Raw genomic sequence first — 13,966 nt, 5'->3', positions numbered from 1 at the left:
TCTCTGGCACTGCCAGAGGAGGACACAGGCAAGTCAGGAATCCCCAGAGCTCAGATGCATGATTTCTGGGGGCAAGTTTTGGCCTCTGCTGCCTAGCCCTTGCCTAAGCCATCTCTGGGATTTGGATGTTGAGGCTTAGATAAAGACCCCAAATTGAAGACATCTAAAGTCAGAAGGGATTTGGAAAATCTCAGCCCTGTTAAGGCTGTGCCCTGAGTACGAGCACAGCCCAGGAGCATGCCAGGTGGGGGTTTGGAGTGGTGAGGATCAGTCTATCCCTGCTCAGGCAAGTTACATGCAGCATCCCTGGCCCACCTGTATTTTGTGTCTTTGGAATTTGTAAAGGGTGAATGGGTCAAATTCATCATTGAGATGACACATACAAATGATTTAATGCATTGTATTTCTACTCAAACCGATATACATCTGTTCTTGAAGGTGTGAGGGATCTGGGGCATTATTCAAGTTTCTTCTAGCACAGTAATTCACACTCAGCACAAAGAGGGAAATGATGCACTGCACTGTATAACATCTATGTCTTAGCGTCAGTGATTAACTTTCTGAAAGCTCTGACATGCTTCTGCATTAATAGGAACAAATGAAGTCACAGAACAGTTAAGCACAATTACTTAAGGCACTGTGTGGTACAATTTCAAAATGAAATGTCTGTAACTCCATTTTTATTTACAGATAGATTCATAAACTCCTGTCGAGGTAATGTCTTAATGGTCTGCCAGTAAAAAAAACCCAGCTTTGGTGGACAGGTTTACAGGGCAAGATTTATGAATGTAATTTCTGAGCTTTTTTCTTGCATTAAAGAGGATGCACTGGATTTGAGTTTCTTTCAAATAAAACACTGGAAAATCCCCTCTGGAAGAAGTTGCTAATATGTTTGAATTGGCTCACTGGATCATGCTCTGTACCTTTGAAACACTATCTAGCTGTACCTGCCAATCTTCCCTGTCAGGAGATAAGGAACACTGTTCTGTGCTATGCCAGCTGCCAACAAAAAAGGGAAAATTAACAGTTGATGTGTCTTGGTTCTGTCAGGCTAAAAAATGCCTCCCTTCTGCATCCTGCCTGCTCCTGCACTCAAATGCTTAACATACTTTTGGGAGCTGCATAAATAAATAATGTTCTTATTTGATGGTAGCGTTCCAGAAAGAGTCATTTGTAAAGAGAAGTGGCTTCGTGAAGATAAGTCATAATCTCCTGTTCCATGATTGCTGTCATGGGTATAATCTATAGTACAAACTACTTGAGACAGGGATTAGCTTTGGAATTTAGGTTACTACAGCATCTAGACCAAAACACTTGGTCTTATTTCTAATTTTACAATAATCACTATTCCTGAGCTGTCTGACTGCTGCAGTTCTTGATCGGCACTGGCAGATAAAAGTATAATACAAATCTATACAATCCATTACAAAATTACTGGCTACAAAATTAGCCAGTACTATTTACTGGTGAGTTATTGTTGTTCGAAGAAATGGCACTGTTCTAAGTATCAACAGAAGCTAAATAAAGGAATTTACATTATTTTTACTGAAAAGGAGGTGAAGCAGGAGAGCTGGAAAAGGTGAATTTTGGAAGGGCAGGGATTAATGTAATCAGAGCACACCAAAAATTAAACAAAGCACCACACCCGGCATGAAAGTTAGTGCCAGTGTTTTGTAAACACAAGTGGGCTGCAATCATCACATATTCTTCAAATGGAAGAGCAGATGGACTTCTTTCACTATGTGTAGGTCTTTTCTTACCTGAAACCATGCAGTGTTCAGCATCAGAAGACTTTTTCAGCATAAATTAAATCCCCAGAGCCCATATTCATTTGACAGCAGTCTGAACTTGATACACACAAGGGTTTGCATCACAGGCACCATAGACCAATTCCTTTTCTCTCTTGCCCCTCTGTTGATCAAGTACTTCACCCCACCCTTGGTTCACTTTCTTTTATATGTTGGATTCAAGTAAATCCCTGTCTTTTAAAAGCTGCCTTGTTCTTTGGCTCCCCACATTTCTGCACACAAGGAAAAGCTTTTCTGCTAGTCCCAGGTGTCCTAACTGTCTCCAGTCCACTCCACTGTCCTCTGGCATAATTTTGGACAGGTCTGTTCAGGAAATTTCTTGGGTCCTTAGCACTGTAGTAGGTTTGTCTCTTGTCTTCTTGATCTTTTTTTGACAAAAAGGTTTTTATGTATGTGTAAATACATATTTATATATAAAGCTGCTTGTTCATCACTTGCTGAAATGATGTATTCATGAAGAAAAGATTATCTTTTGCCAGCACATGCTTTTTATTGGTGCAAATTACATTTGCAAACCTCTTTTCATAGGCATGAGGCATAGCCCTCATTAAATTCTCTCCTAATGCTCTTTGTTTTGTCTCCTCTCCTTGAGTCCTATGTACTCTTAAGCAACATTTTGCACTTGGATCAGCCACCCTTTAATCAAGATAATTCCTTCTTTGCTTTCAAAACTCTCTTCTTTCCACTTAGACTTCGCCCAGTGTGCCCTCCAGCTCTATCTGCAACCACCTCTTCACTTGATCTTTTTGTTCTCATCCTCTATATTTGGATTAAATTATCTTCTTCTTGGGGCAGGGATCTTGCTTTCTACGCCTTATGAAGGGATGTTTTCATGTCTGGGAGTGCAGAACTAGGAGAACGCAAGCCAAGAAGAAAATGTTTCCAAAATCTATTCTGAAATTTCATCTGTAATTTTGCTGTTGGATAGGCAAAATGAAACCACCATTTAAAATTTACCAGTGTAATCTCCAGAAGCAAAAACCCCCTTGAGCTCAGCAATTAGAAAATGGAAGATAGCTTTCCATAAAAGCATTATGATTTGCAAAGATTTAGATACAGGAATGAATAGCTAATTCACACATATTATCATTTAAGAGCCAAATCTACTGAACACACCCCTGGCTTGAAAGGAATCTAAGAATAGGAGGCATGTCAATTACTGTAATCCTTAAATTATGCATACCTTTCAAAATCTTTTATCAGTGTCTTAGTTTTTTTCTTCCTAGGTGGCTTCTGCACATCTTCCACAAAGCAAAATAAAACATTGGTTTCTTCCAATAAATGTTGTGCCTGAGGGGCTGCTATTTGTTACTAGAAATTAATTAATTTAAGGGATCAGCCATTGTCATGCAGACCTAAAAAGGGGTTTTGTCCATCAGATCTTGCATCTTGCTTCATCAGGGATCAGCATGGAGGGGAAAATGCTCTGCTTCTTTTCCCCAGAAGGGAATCAATTATTCAAAAAACATTAATGTAGAAGGCATCAGAGAAATACTTTCTCCTTCAGTAACCTAAAGAAAACCTCTCACATCTGATTGCATCAGAAAGATGCAGATACAAGATGATCCTGGTTTTCTGTTGAGAACCCTAAAATAAGTGCATCTGCTAGCTGCAAAGGTAATCACTATACAAACATAGGCATATGCAATGAGAGAAAAAGAGAATATATCATCATCTTTTCATGGCTTGTACGGTAAAGGGCGGGGGTAGCTCACTTGCATGATAAAGGAAGAAGAGACTTAAGGCATAGATTTGGAGGAGAATGCTTATTCTTATAGTTAAGCAGGTATATAGATTATTCTTCATGGAAGGCCTGATGTACAAAGCTGCTTTTGAGGGAAAATGGAGCTGCTGTCCCTTGTTTATGAGGAGAAGTACTATTTCTTTAACCTTCCTAGTATCGTGGCAAGGCCGCCGCTCAAGGGATTCAGCTCACGGAGTGCAGAAGTTCTCATGGCTGAAATCTTTGTCCTGGAAAAAGAGTACCATAATGTTAAATTTTAAAACCTGACTGCACAGGTCACAGGTTGAAAGTCTCTTTCCAAAGCTTCTCAAAGCGTTATGTCACTCCTGGAGGAGGCTCACTGTCGGTATTTCCTTCGCTAATGCCGTAAATCCTTCCTTTTCACCTGCAGCCTTATGACCTGGGTTGAATATGAAACCAGTCAAGCTCAAATAACACTTTTGAGCTTAGTAACTAAGGTAGGTAAAAGCACAGGAATAAGATTGCCACCATCAGGCCTAGCCTTTGGTTCTATAGCTTCACTACCAAATACCTCCCTATGAGTGAGTGAGGTTCAAGACTTCTCTGTCCTGCTCCACCATGGGTCAGAGCCACTGTTCCGGCACACCCTGCCAGGAATAAGGCTATGCCACGCATTATGTTTCTGTTAACCCATCATTATTCATGGGTACTGACAACGTATCATCTGCCAGCATATCCATATTCCTTAAAATAATCGTGACAGAAACATGGCAGAAAGGAAATTCATAAGTTTCCAAATCCCATTTTTTTTTGTCTGGAAATGTTCTGTTGTTGTTTTCTGCTGGAATTTACATCACTTTTTGAAGAGCAGATAAGAGTCTGATTGCAACTATTTTACTTGCATATACCAATCAAGTAAATGAAAGTACTTAACACCTCTTTTTGGAACATTTGAGCATGTGATTCTCCATGTGCAGGTATAATAGCAAAAAGTATCAGATTCATGGTCCCAAATACAAACCCCCCTCTGCAAAAAAAAACAAACTCCAGGCATTAACAGAAGAGGGAACCAAATCTCATGGTAACTGATTGACTCAGAGTCTGTTATAACTCTGCTGCCAGATAAGGCTATCAATTAAATATTAGTCTAGCAATGTTTTTTTGGAATATGATCTTCATAATGCAGGACTGGATGATAAATTTCTCTTCTCTCTGGAGTCTCTGGACAGATGGATTTTATGTGCCAATACTGAATCAGTGATACCTGAATGCATCCTGAGGCATCCAGTTCTCCTGGCAGGCTCTGAAGAACGGCAATCAGTAAGTGTGATTTTATTTATTTTTTTGAGGTGTACATCTAGAAAGTTATTTTAATGCCATAATTGGTCATTAAGAAATACAGACCTGCACCTGGCAACCCAATCTATGCGATGACCTATTTCTTTGTTATGGGAAGAACTCTCATCTGCACATTTTTCAGCACATCCAGATACCCTCAAAACTGTTGAGGTAAATGTCCTAAAAAACCCAGTTTGAGACAAGTCTTGAGGTGCCAGGTTTTTGCTTTGGCAATCTACTACAGCATTTCAGGAGGGAGATAAATCTGCTTACATAAGCTAAAACAGCTCCCCTCAACCCTTAAACTCACCTGTGGGTATGTTCTAATTAGAGCTTTGGATAATGAATAATTTATCCAAATTCTTTCATACCTTTTGTGTGTGAATTGTCCACCATGAGATCACACTTTTCTTGAAAGTATTTCTTATAGGAAATTAAGCCTTGAGCCTCATTGGTTTCCACTTTTCACCAGTTTCAACCTTTTATGTATCCTGTTTTTCTTTCCTTTTTTAATTTTTTCTCTCTGGATTCTATAGAATGCAATCTATATGTACCACTAAACACCACTGTACATGATACCTATCACCTCATTGTATTTAGACTCTGTTCTTGCTATTTTTTGCCCCTAAATATGTGGATTCATTCAGACCTAGGCAAAATGGATGCACAACACTATCGGCTCAGAATGGGAATGCTTCTTTGTACTTACTTTGTTCACATAAATATGTATGTAGGTGCAAGGAAATCGAAAATAAAAAAACAAAACCCAAACCAATCTATGGTGGTTTACCTTATTCTTCCGTATTTAGCTGCTATGGTACTGCAATGATTTTGCTGTAAAGCTACATTTTTTGCTTTATATTTTCCTTCTTTTGTCTTATCATTCTTTCTCTCTAGTTCTCAAAATTTTCCTTTGTTTTCAGCACAAATCTACCATTTCTGTAAAGCCATGTATTTGCCTGGTAAGGAAGGAATAGCAGTGACAGCTCAGCAATAGCAGTAGTTCATTTATATTTCTTTCAGATGCAGAAATGTCAGTCTATATATCACTGAACTCTAGTATTATGACAGTTTGAGGTTCAACAGTTTATAGTTGCCACAGAGAATGGTTTGTGTTGGAAGGAACTTCAAGATCATCCAGTTCCAACCCCCCTGCCATGGACAGGGACACCTTCCACTGGACCAGGTTGCTCAAAGCTCCATTCTGTACCCAGCATTTTCCACTTTTCTGAGACCTGTTGAGATACTGTAACCCCCATGAATGTCACATCTTTCACCAGTTCACATAAATTCCCATCCAACAGCAATGGTAGATGTTGGATTTGGATCCAATGATTTTTATCACTTGGCACAGGCTCACGCTCAACCTTTCCTGATCACACAGACTCAGGAGACTCTCAGGTAGGCTGCATACTTGAAAGCTTTGTTCTTCTCTGCTAATGTGGAGTAAATCCCTTAATTGCAGGTTTGGACTCTGCAGAATGCCAGAGATGCCAGCCCAATCATATGCACATGGAGGGGAAATGGGCATGCTGCTCTCTCTAGCAGAAACTATGTCTAGAAAACACGATCAAGGCTTTGGACATCTAACATCTTGATCTATCATAAACAGCACATTGGAAAGCTCTCCTGTGCCCTTGCATTTTCTTAGCATCAGTGTGGCTTTGAGAAATATTACCCCTTGGGTTTTATGGCTGCTATGGATCCTGCTAGGATCCTGCAAAACTTGTTACTTCTGCTAGAAATAGCTGGAAAACTCTACAGGACATGAGAAACCAGAGTGAAACATGATTATGTTTCCTTTTCATGGAGAGTTGTTACTTCAAGTAGCAGATGATTGAAATCAAGAAATGAAGTTGGAAGGAAACATCATAAAATAATGTTTAAAATACATAACATAAAGACATAAAATAGTTTAAAAAGAGAGGAAGGAGGCAGATTTTAGATGAATTTCAAAGTGTTGCTTATGGTTCAGAGCAGAACAGATTGCTTTTAGCACCAATGTCATTCCAGGGAGGCTTAGAGAGGCCGTACGTGATGTGTAAGCAGAGGAAGGGAGGGAGCCCTGTGTTGCCGCAGGCTCCCTGCTGGACAAACCACCCTTGTTTCTAATACAGGAGAACACAGCAAACGAATTGCAGGCAAGATCCATAGTATCGTTAAACTCTAAAGAGGCAAGAGCAAACCAGAAGTGACAGGCTGGGATCCCACAAAACCTCTGACTGTCTGTATCAGCACTACAAATGCAACATTGAAGTCTCCTGCATCGAGTCCTAAGAAATTTTGGTCTTCCACCTGGTGAGTTTCTTTAGATTGCTTTGCAAGGGAAACCAAAATGTACAAATCAAAACCCTGAAAAATCAGTCTGTTCACAAAATAAGTATCTTAAATGCTGACGGCTTTATTGCTGTACAGAAGGTGGGGAAGCCCTAGGAGAGATGACTTGCAAGAAGCAGTGTTTGTTCCATTTTCTGTTCATTTATTACAACCCTCATTGAAAAACTGAATGATTCTCAAAAATACGTTTTTCTGCTTTCTGTATTAGTATTCCATCTAACTTGTGACTTCTGCTACCTCACTTCCAGGTATCTGCCTTGCATACATTAAAAGGCATCTGTGTACTCTTCTCCCCCCCCGTAATCCTGAAAATCAGGACCACTTTAAATAATGTTTTGTGAATTATTTATAAATAAATAGCCTTATTTAGTTGCTGGTGTCACTAGAGTTCTTGTAGGTTTTAATCAAGCATTAAAATACAGCTACATGCTTCAGAGCACATAAATCCATCGGCTTCTTATCTTGGGGTCTAACTCTGGAGACAAAAATAATCCTGAAACACTTGAGTGAAGTATAGGTATGCAAAGCTTTGTTTCCTGTATGGCAGAGGAACCAAAACCATTGAAGCCTCTTACTTCTAGCTTCAATGACTGTGTTGTCCACCTAGCTTCACTCCAGGCTGGTTTGTCTAGTTTTCTGTGGGATGTGAGAACTGCCTAAAGAGCACTGGTTTCTTGGCAAAGCCATGAGCTATTTCTTTATGATAAGAAACAGGTAATACCCAGAACCCAAGTCCACCTATTTTTGTGATTCTAACTTAATGTACCCTACAGTGACCAAGTCCTACCAGGTAAAAATAGCTTGTGGGGGGTCCTAAAGACAAACACTGGTCCTGTTGTGTTATTGTTTTGTAAGCATAGGATAACTACCCTGGCTTTACCAGAGTTTGCCCTCACAAAATCAGCTGGTTACAGGTTAGCAGAGAAGTGCTAACTGTCCAGGTAAGCCACTGCTTGAATAGAAAAGCTGCACTATAAAATGCTGCCAGTAGAAACACCCTGCCTAGATCTGCTGCAACATCTCCTGTGTGGGGCAAAAGGACGTCAAACACTACTCCATTTCATTCCTGAAATCCAGTCACCCCTGAGCTTTGACTGCTCCAGCATACAAGCTGCAATATGATGTTCAATCACTGCAATGCAAATGTGTGTCACCTCAATGCAGTCACTGTCCTCTAGGCTGACACCCCAACCTTGAGAGAAGCATAGCAGACTTACTTGAAAACGTGGGGTTTCCAGGCAAGTCTGGAGATTTGGGCACAACCTGTGCTGCACCAGAGGTTTTCAGGGATGCACCCACCTGCTCTGCAACTGGAGCACAGGAACAGGAAATGAGACGGTTACGTGCTCTCTAGAGGGCACACACCTGCAGATAGCTTGCACATCTCGAAACACTGAAAACAGAGTGTGACATCTGCAGTCCATTTTTATAGCCATTTGACACTTCCTTTCTCATCAGACAACCCTGTGGCTGTGGGGGGGAGCCCCATAGCACCATGGGGTGAGAGACATAACCCTTGGCCAGCCCTCCCCTTAGGCATGGCCATCACTGATGTGGGGCCACCAAGGCCAAGAGGGTCCCTTGGAGGGAGATGCTGTGAGTGATGGTGTGAGGGCAGCAGCTGTAGTCACGATTTCTCTCAGTTTGGCAGAGCTGAGTACTGCAGGTGCCTGGTCAACTTACACAGTGCCTTGTATTCAGTCTCTGGCATGTCTTGCTTCTTGATGTAAGGATGCTGTGCATGATGTGCCAGATCTCTGCTGTGGAAATGACAATGTTGGTTGAATCTTGCGGACCCTTCAAAAGCCATCACCTCAGCCTCTTCCTGGTCCCTCTCTGGATGAGGATGTGAGCAGGAGATTAGGTAAGGAAAAGAGCAAAGTGTGACCAGACTAGGACATCGGCTTTGTAACTCAAATTTGACAGCAATAACTAACCTGGCTAGCGGATAGGAGCATCCATCAGGATGACACAGTATCTAGATCTACTTTTAAGTCTAAAATCCACCTTGGCAACAGACAGGTCCAGTTTGATGTTCAACTCTACCCGCGCCTAGTTTCACTTTTAAACTGTGAGCTGTTTAGGATGGGCTTAAGGGGGACCTTCCTCAGCCAGAGGGGACACTAATGTCAAAAGGCTAGTCTCTGTTTAATTGATGGATTTAATTGTCTACCAAGTTGAATGAGGGCAGAAATATAGCTTAAATGTACTGTTTCACCTGCCCTCTCCACTGAAAAATCTCAGGAACCTCCACCCTTGGTACTTAATTTAGGCACCTGAGGGAGGCAGCTCCATAGATTAAGTTTGCTGTGCTCATCAGGCACATTCACAGCACTGTAACCTAGTGATGATACTCTAACACTAATAAATGAACAATAATCTGGCATTGCTTTAAAGTGTGCAGCAGTGATAAACATTTGTTTTGTTATAGACAGCATTTAAGACAGCAGCTCTATTCATGTCGGAGTATAATTAAGTGATCTGTGAAGATGTAGTCACAAACACAGGATGATTCCCACATTGCTTTAGGCTGGCAGGCTTTTAAAAGTCTCTTGGGCCAAATTCTTTACTTCTTTGCACCTTGTATCATCAATTCTGCTAGAGGTAAAATCAATCCAATCAGAGCAGTCACTTTGTGATGGAGATTACTTAGTATGGTGAGAAGTGATGGGGAGGCTTCACTGCATTGCCTTTAGTCCTTCCACAACTTAATTCTTTATCAGTTTATATCTTGCCTTACTGTCTGTTCAAGAATTACCGGCTAATGGGCTTATTAACCACTGAGCCACCCTCTATCTATCTTAATTGTAAGTGAGCATTTGTGGCAGACTGACAAAAAGGAAAAGTTTTTAGACACCCCTGAAAACAACAGCATGTTTCTGAATTTGATTGTTACTCTTCTTATTATTATAAGTGCATTCTGCATTCTCACCCTGTCAGTATTTTCCCAGTGCAGATATTTGGAAAGTAATACAGACCATTATTGAAAACAGTGGTTTGAAAAGCTGTAATAAATTAACTAGTAACAAATAGCATACCCTTTTGTCTGTGTATTACTTGTTTAAAGCCAATATGAAAGTGAACTTGGTACAAACGTGTTTTTTTAGGGATTCAAAGATTTCTGCACCAGTGAACTGGGAGTGTCAATCCAGGTTTTATTGTGGTTGGTAGGAGCCAGCAGGCTCTTTCATAGACATAAAGATGGAATGGAGCCTAATCACTGAGATTTTTACTGCCTACTTCACTGCTATGAGAAGGTATGTTTACCATGACATAGCAAATTACTTCAGCACAAGCTTAACTGAAAGCATGTGAGTATTCCCAATTAAACTAATAGGTCATTAGCATGTTATGGAGCACCTACAAGGAATGGAAAACATTGTTCCCAAAACTGAGCATTTTCTTTGCAGAATCTAAGCTGTAATCAATGTTTAATTATAGAGGCTTATATTTCAGACAGTTTATAGATAAAATACCACTATATGGATGACTGTTTCACAACAGACGTTTAACTGAGTGCGCAGAGGGAACACATCATACTGCATAAGGCAACCCACGTTTGTAATTAAAAACGTGTTTTGTGGAGCTTGTACTTAACTGAAACATAAGAGAAAATTGCTTCAGGAAACTAAAATATGTGAGGATGCATAGCAAGCGTTTGTGGTGGCCTCAGTCATATGAAACGTAATAAAGATATATAATGCATCCATATGGTTTAAATAAATGTAGGCATGTGTTCTGAGTTAATGAAACATGCTTAGCAGAGAGCCATTCCTTCTTCTGCCGTGAACCTGGGAGGTAGTGTCACCTCACACTCCAGCCAAGCGAGCAAGGCCCCTCTTCTGAGGACGTCTCAGTGTTTCCAGATGTGGAGCTGTGCAGTCAAGGCTACTGTGGTTTATTTCCTATTCTGGTCACCGACTTGCTCTGACAGAGCATGCATGGACAAACTCTTCCTGAGCACCAAGTCACGTGGAAGCCCAAATCTAGGTCTGCATGTGGCACAATGGTCTGCACCCAAAATCAGCAGAGTCCCTGGGGAAACTACTACAGGAAGGCTGCTCCCTGGATGTACAGAGAGTACATAGGTGGTGTCAGACCTGAGGCTCCGCAAGGCTGAGCCCAAGCCTGAGCACTGCCATGAATGTAGTAGGTACCCAACCTTCCCAACAGGAAGTTAGCACCTGAACAGGCTGAATGTACGTGGAAATTTCAGCTTGAGTTCTGGTCTGTTTATATGAAACCATTTTTCATATGTAAGGGAAATAGGTCAGACAGCTTTTGAGCTGCTGGCCACGCAAACTCCCTGTCCCAGCTGTGTGAAAGGGGCCCCCAGACACTGGGGAGGATTCCTTTGGCATAGGGCACCATTCCCCATAGAACTTTCATGCTTTAGCAAAGCAAGGTCAGGAGAAGGGGAGAGGGAGGGATTGGGCATGACCTAAGACAACTGTTCCTGCTACAGTCGTACAGAGCAAGATTACCACGGCAAAAAGGATTTGTGAAAAAATCCCCAGATTTGTAGCTGCAGCTGGTCCTGGAAACAAGTCATGAGCTGCATCCACACTGTTGGGCAGCTGAGGGATGGAGCCAGGCAGACTGCTGGGGTTTTAAACCTCCATAGTGGCACCCCGCTGGGTGACTGCTGCAATCACAGTTGGAGCCATGGTAGAGACTTTGGTAAGCTCTGCATTATCCTTGTCTTTTTAAGAACAAAAGCAACTAAACACAAAGCACCAGTTCCTTAGGTTCTAATAAACACACAATAGTCTCCCATATACCAGATGAGTACTACAGCTAATAAAAATTTTAATGTTTATAAACATATAAAAACCCCGGCAAGTTACTGACCTCAGCTTTTCAAGATCTTTTAAATGTGCCAAAAGTATCCACTACGTAGCTCATGAACACTCGAAACTGCCTCTGACTCAACCCTGCCTCGGGGTGGAAAACTGCTTAAAGCAAGGCAGGAAGGAGGCTTTTGAAATTCATTGCCAATTCCCTACCAAGAAGACCTTCAGGTGAATCAGATAAGGGCCTGGCTGTAACCCTCAAAACCAGACCCTGCATGTGCATTCAATTATTCTGTGTGAGTGTAGTGATTAAGAACTGAATCAAACTCCTCTCCCAAGCAACTTATTTTACCATTTCAGGGTCTAAGGGGGTGGTCAGACAAAAGTCTGTGGGGTGTGGAGAAGGAGTAAAGCAGTGTAACATTTTCTGATCATGTATTATTTGTTTCTGCTCCATAAACTACTGCTTGATAGTATCTTCAACCTGTTCTCCTGATGGATGAGATAGGATCACCCAAGCAGGGAGCAGAGGCAATATTATAGGAACTTTGTAATTATGGGCAAAATCAGTTTAGTAGGAACTGTGTGTGCAACACACACACATGCACATACACACACAGCAAAGAGGACTGAGCATTAAGAAACAAAGACTCAAGTTACTACCCTCATGAACAAAAAATGTTAACTATGTTTGGGTAATTAATATATCTGGTGAAACTGCAAACTAAGTGCAGCTGTTGTGCAAGCACAATAAGCAGAAAATTTGTTTTTAATTGCTCACTCAGCTATATTGGTACTGAAAAACAAAAGCTGTTCACTGTGCTGATGTGAAATGGAAACTTCTACAGTAAATTCAATTTCATCAACAAGATTTTTCTGAGGAACCTTCACCTATGAAATTCCAGCTTAGCATTTTTTGTCTTTTCTTTTGAAGAAAATGGGGGGTTTGAATACATAAACGTAAAACAGGATTGGATTTAGGACATTACAGTAGGCCCTGATACATTTAGTTGCCTTAGGGAAGTCAGAATTACTTAAAATACGAACTCCTGCACCAAGCAGAGTGTTTAGCAGCCACAGCCAGAGGAATGCGCTTTATTAACATTAAGTGATATTTATTTCTGAAACAGTTTATGCTTTAAAGGACAGTTTCTGATAGACATTGCTCTTGGTGCATGAAGATTAGAGAAAACACATGGTTTTTCTTTTTTTTTTGCATAGCAGTATGATACATGAGCAAGTAAATAAAGACATTTCTACAGGAATAGAAAGTGTATCTCAGCTCAGAACCACACAAAATCTTGTAAGTGAATTTTTTTCCTAATAAAAACTACATGACGAATGTATGGAATTCAGAGAATGTATTTAACTTGGAAGCTCTTGAGGTCTTGTTCTTGTGTTTCTCTGGAAAGCCTATAGCATACTTCTCTTTTGGTGCTACAGGATAGGACAGGTACTGGGAATCATTTATGAAACCAGAGGTGAGAGGGCCTTGAGGCGCTGAAGACTGCAATTTATTACCACCTGTGGAGTTCCACAGAGATGAAGTGGATCCTACCCTACAGCTCTACATGGACGAACCAAATGCAAAGCACCAGGGAAAGAGTTCAGAGAAAGCAATTTCGGGGAGGGGGGAATTTTATATCCATCACACTCCAGAGGATAAAAAAAAAAAAAAAAGATACGTAAAACTCCTGCAAGTTTATTACTAGAGGTTTTATCGGCTGCCCTCTAGTGAGACCATTAAGTGACACACTCCTTAACCCAGGCATAGCAGCTCACTGTGCAGGAGTCAAGATGCTGTGTTTAACCTCTTCAGTTTGGTCTATAGTATTTAAATCCTTGCTCCTGAGCAGCAGTGATTCAGCACTGGAAACATGTGGGGGCAGGAAAGAAAAGCTGTGAGGGAGAATTATCCTGGGAATTTATCATCATCGTCATGATGGCAACTAAAGGGTGAATGTCTCATTAAAAAAAGGGGCAAC

The sequence above is a fragment of the Pezoporus wallicus genome, unplaced genomic scaffold, assembly GCF_028554395.1.
Source record: "Pezoporus wallicus isolate ANWC-B61680 ecotype Strahan unplaced genomic scaffold, APGP_CSIRO_Pwel_v1 contig_9789, whole genome shotgun sequence".
In the NCBI taxonomy this organism is placed as follows: domain Eukaryota; kingdom Metazoa; phylum Chordata; class Aves; order Psittaciformes; family Psittacidae; genus Pezoporus; species Pezoporus wallicus.
This window is presented reverse-complemented; position numbering follows the sequence as displayed.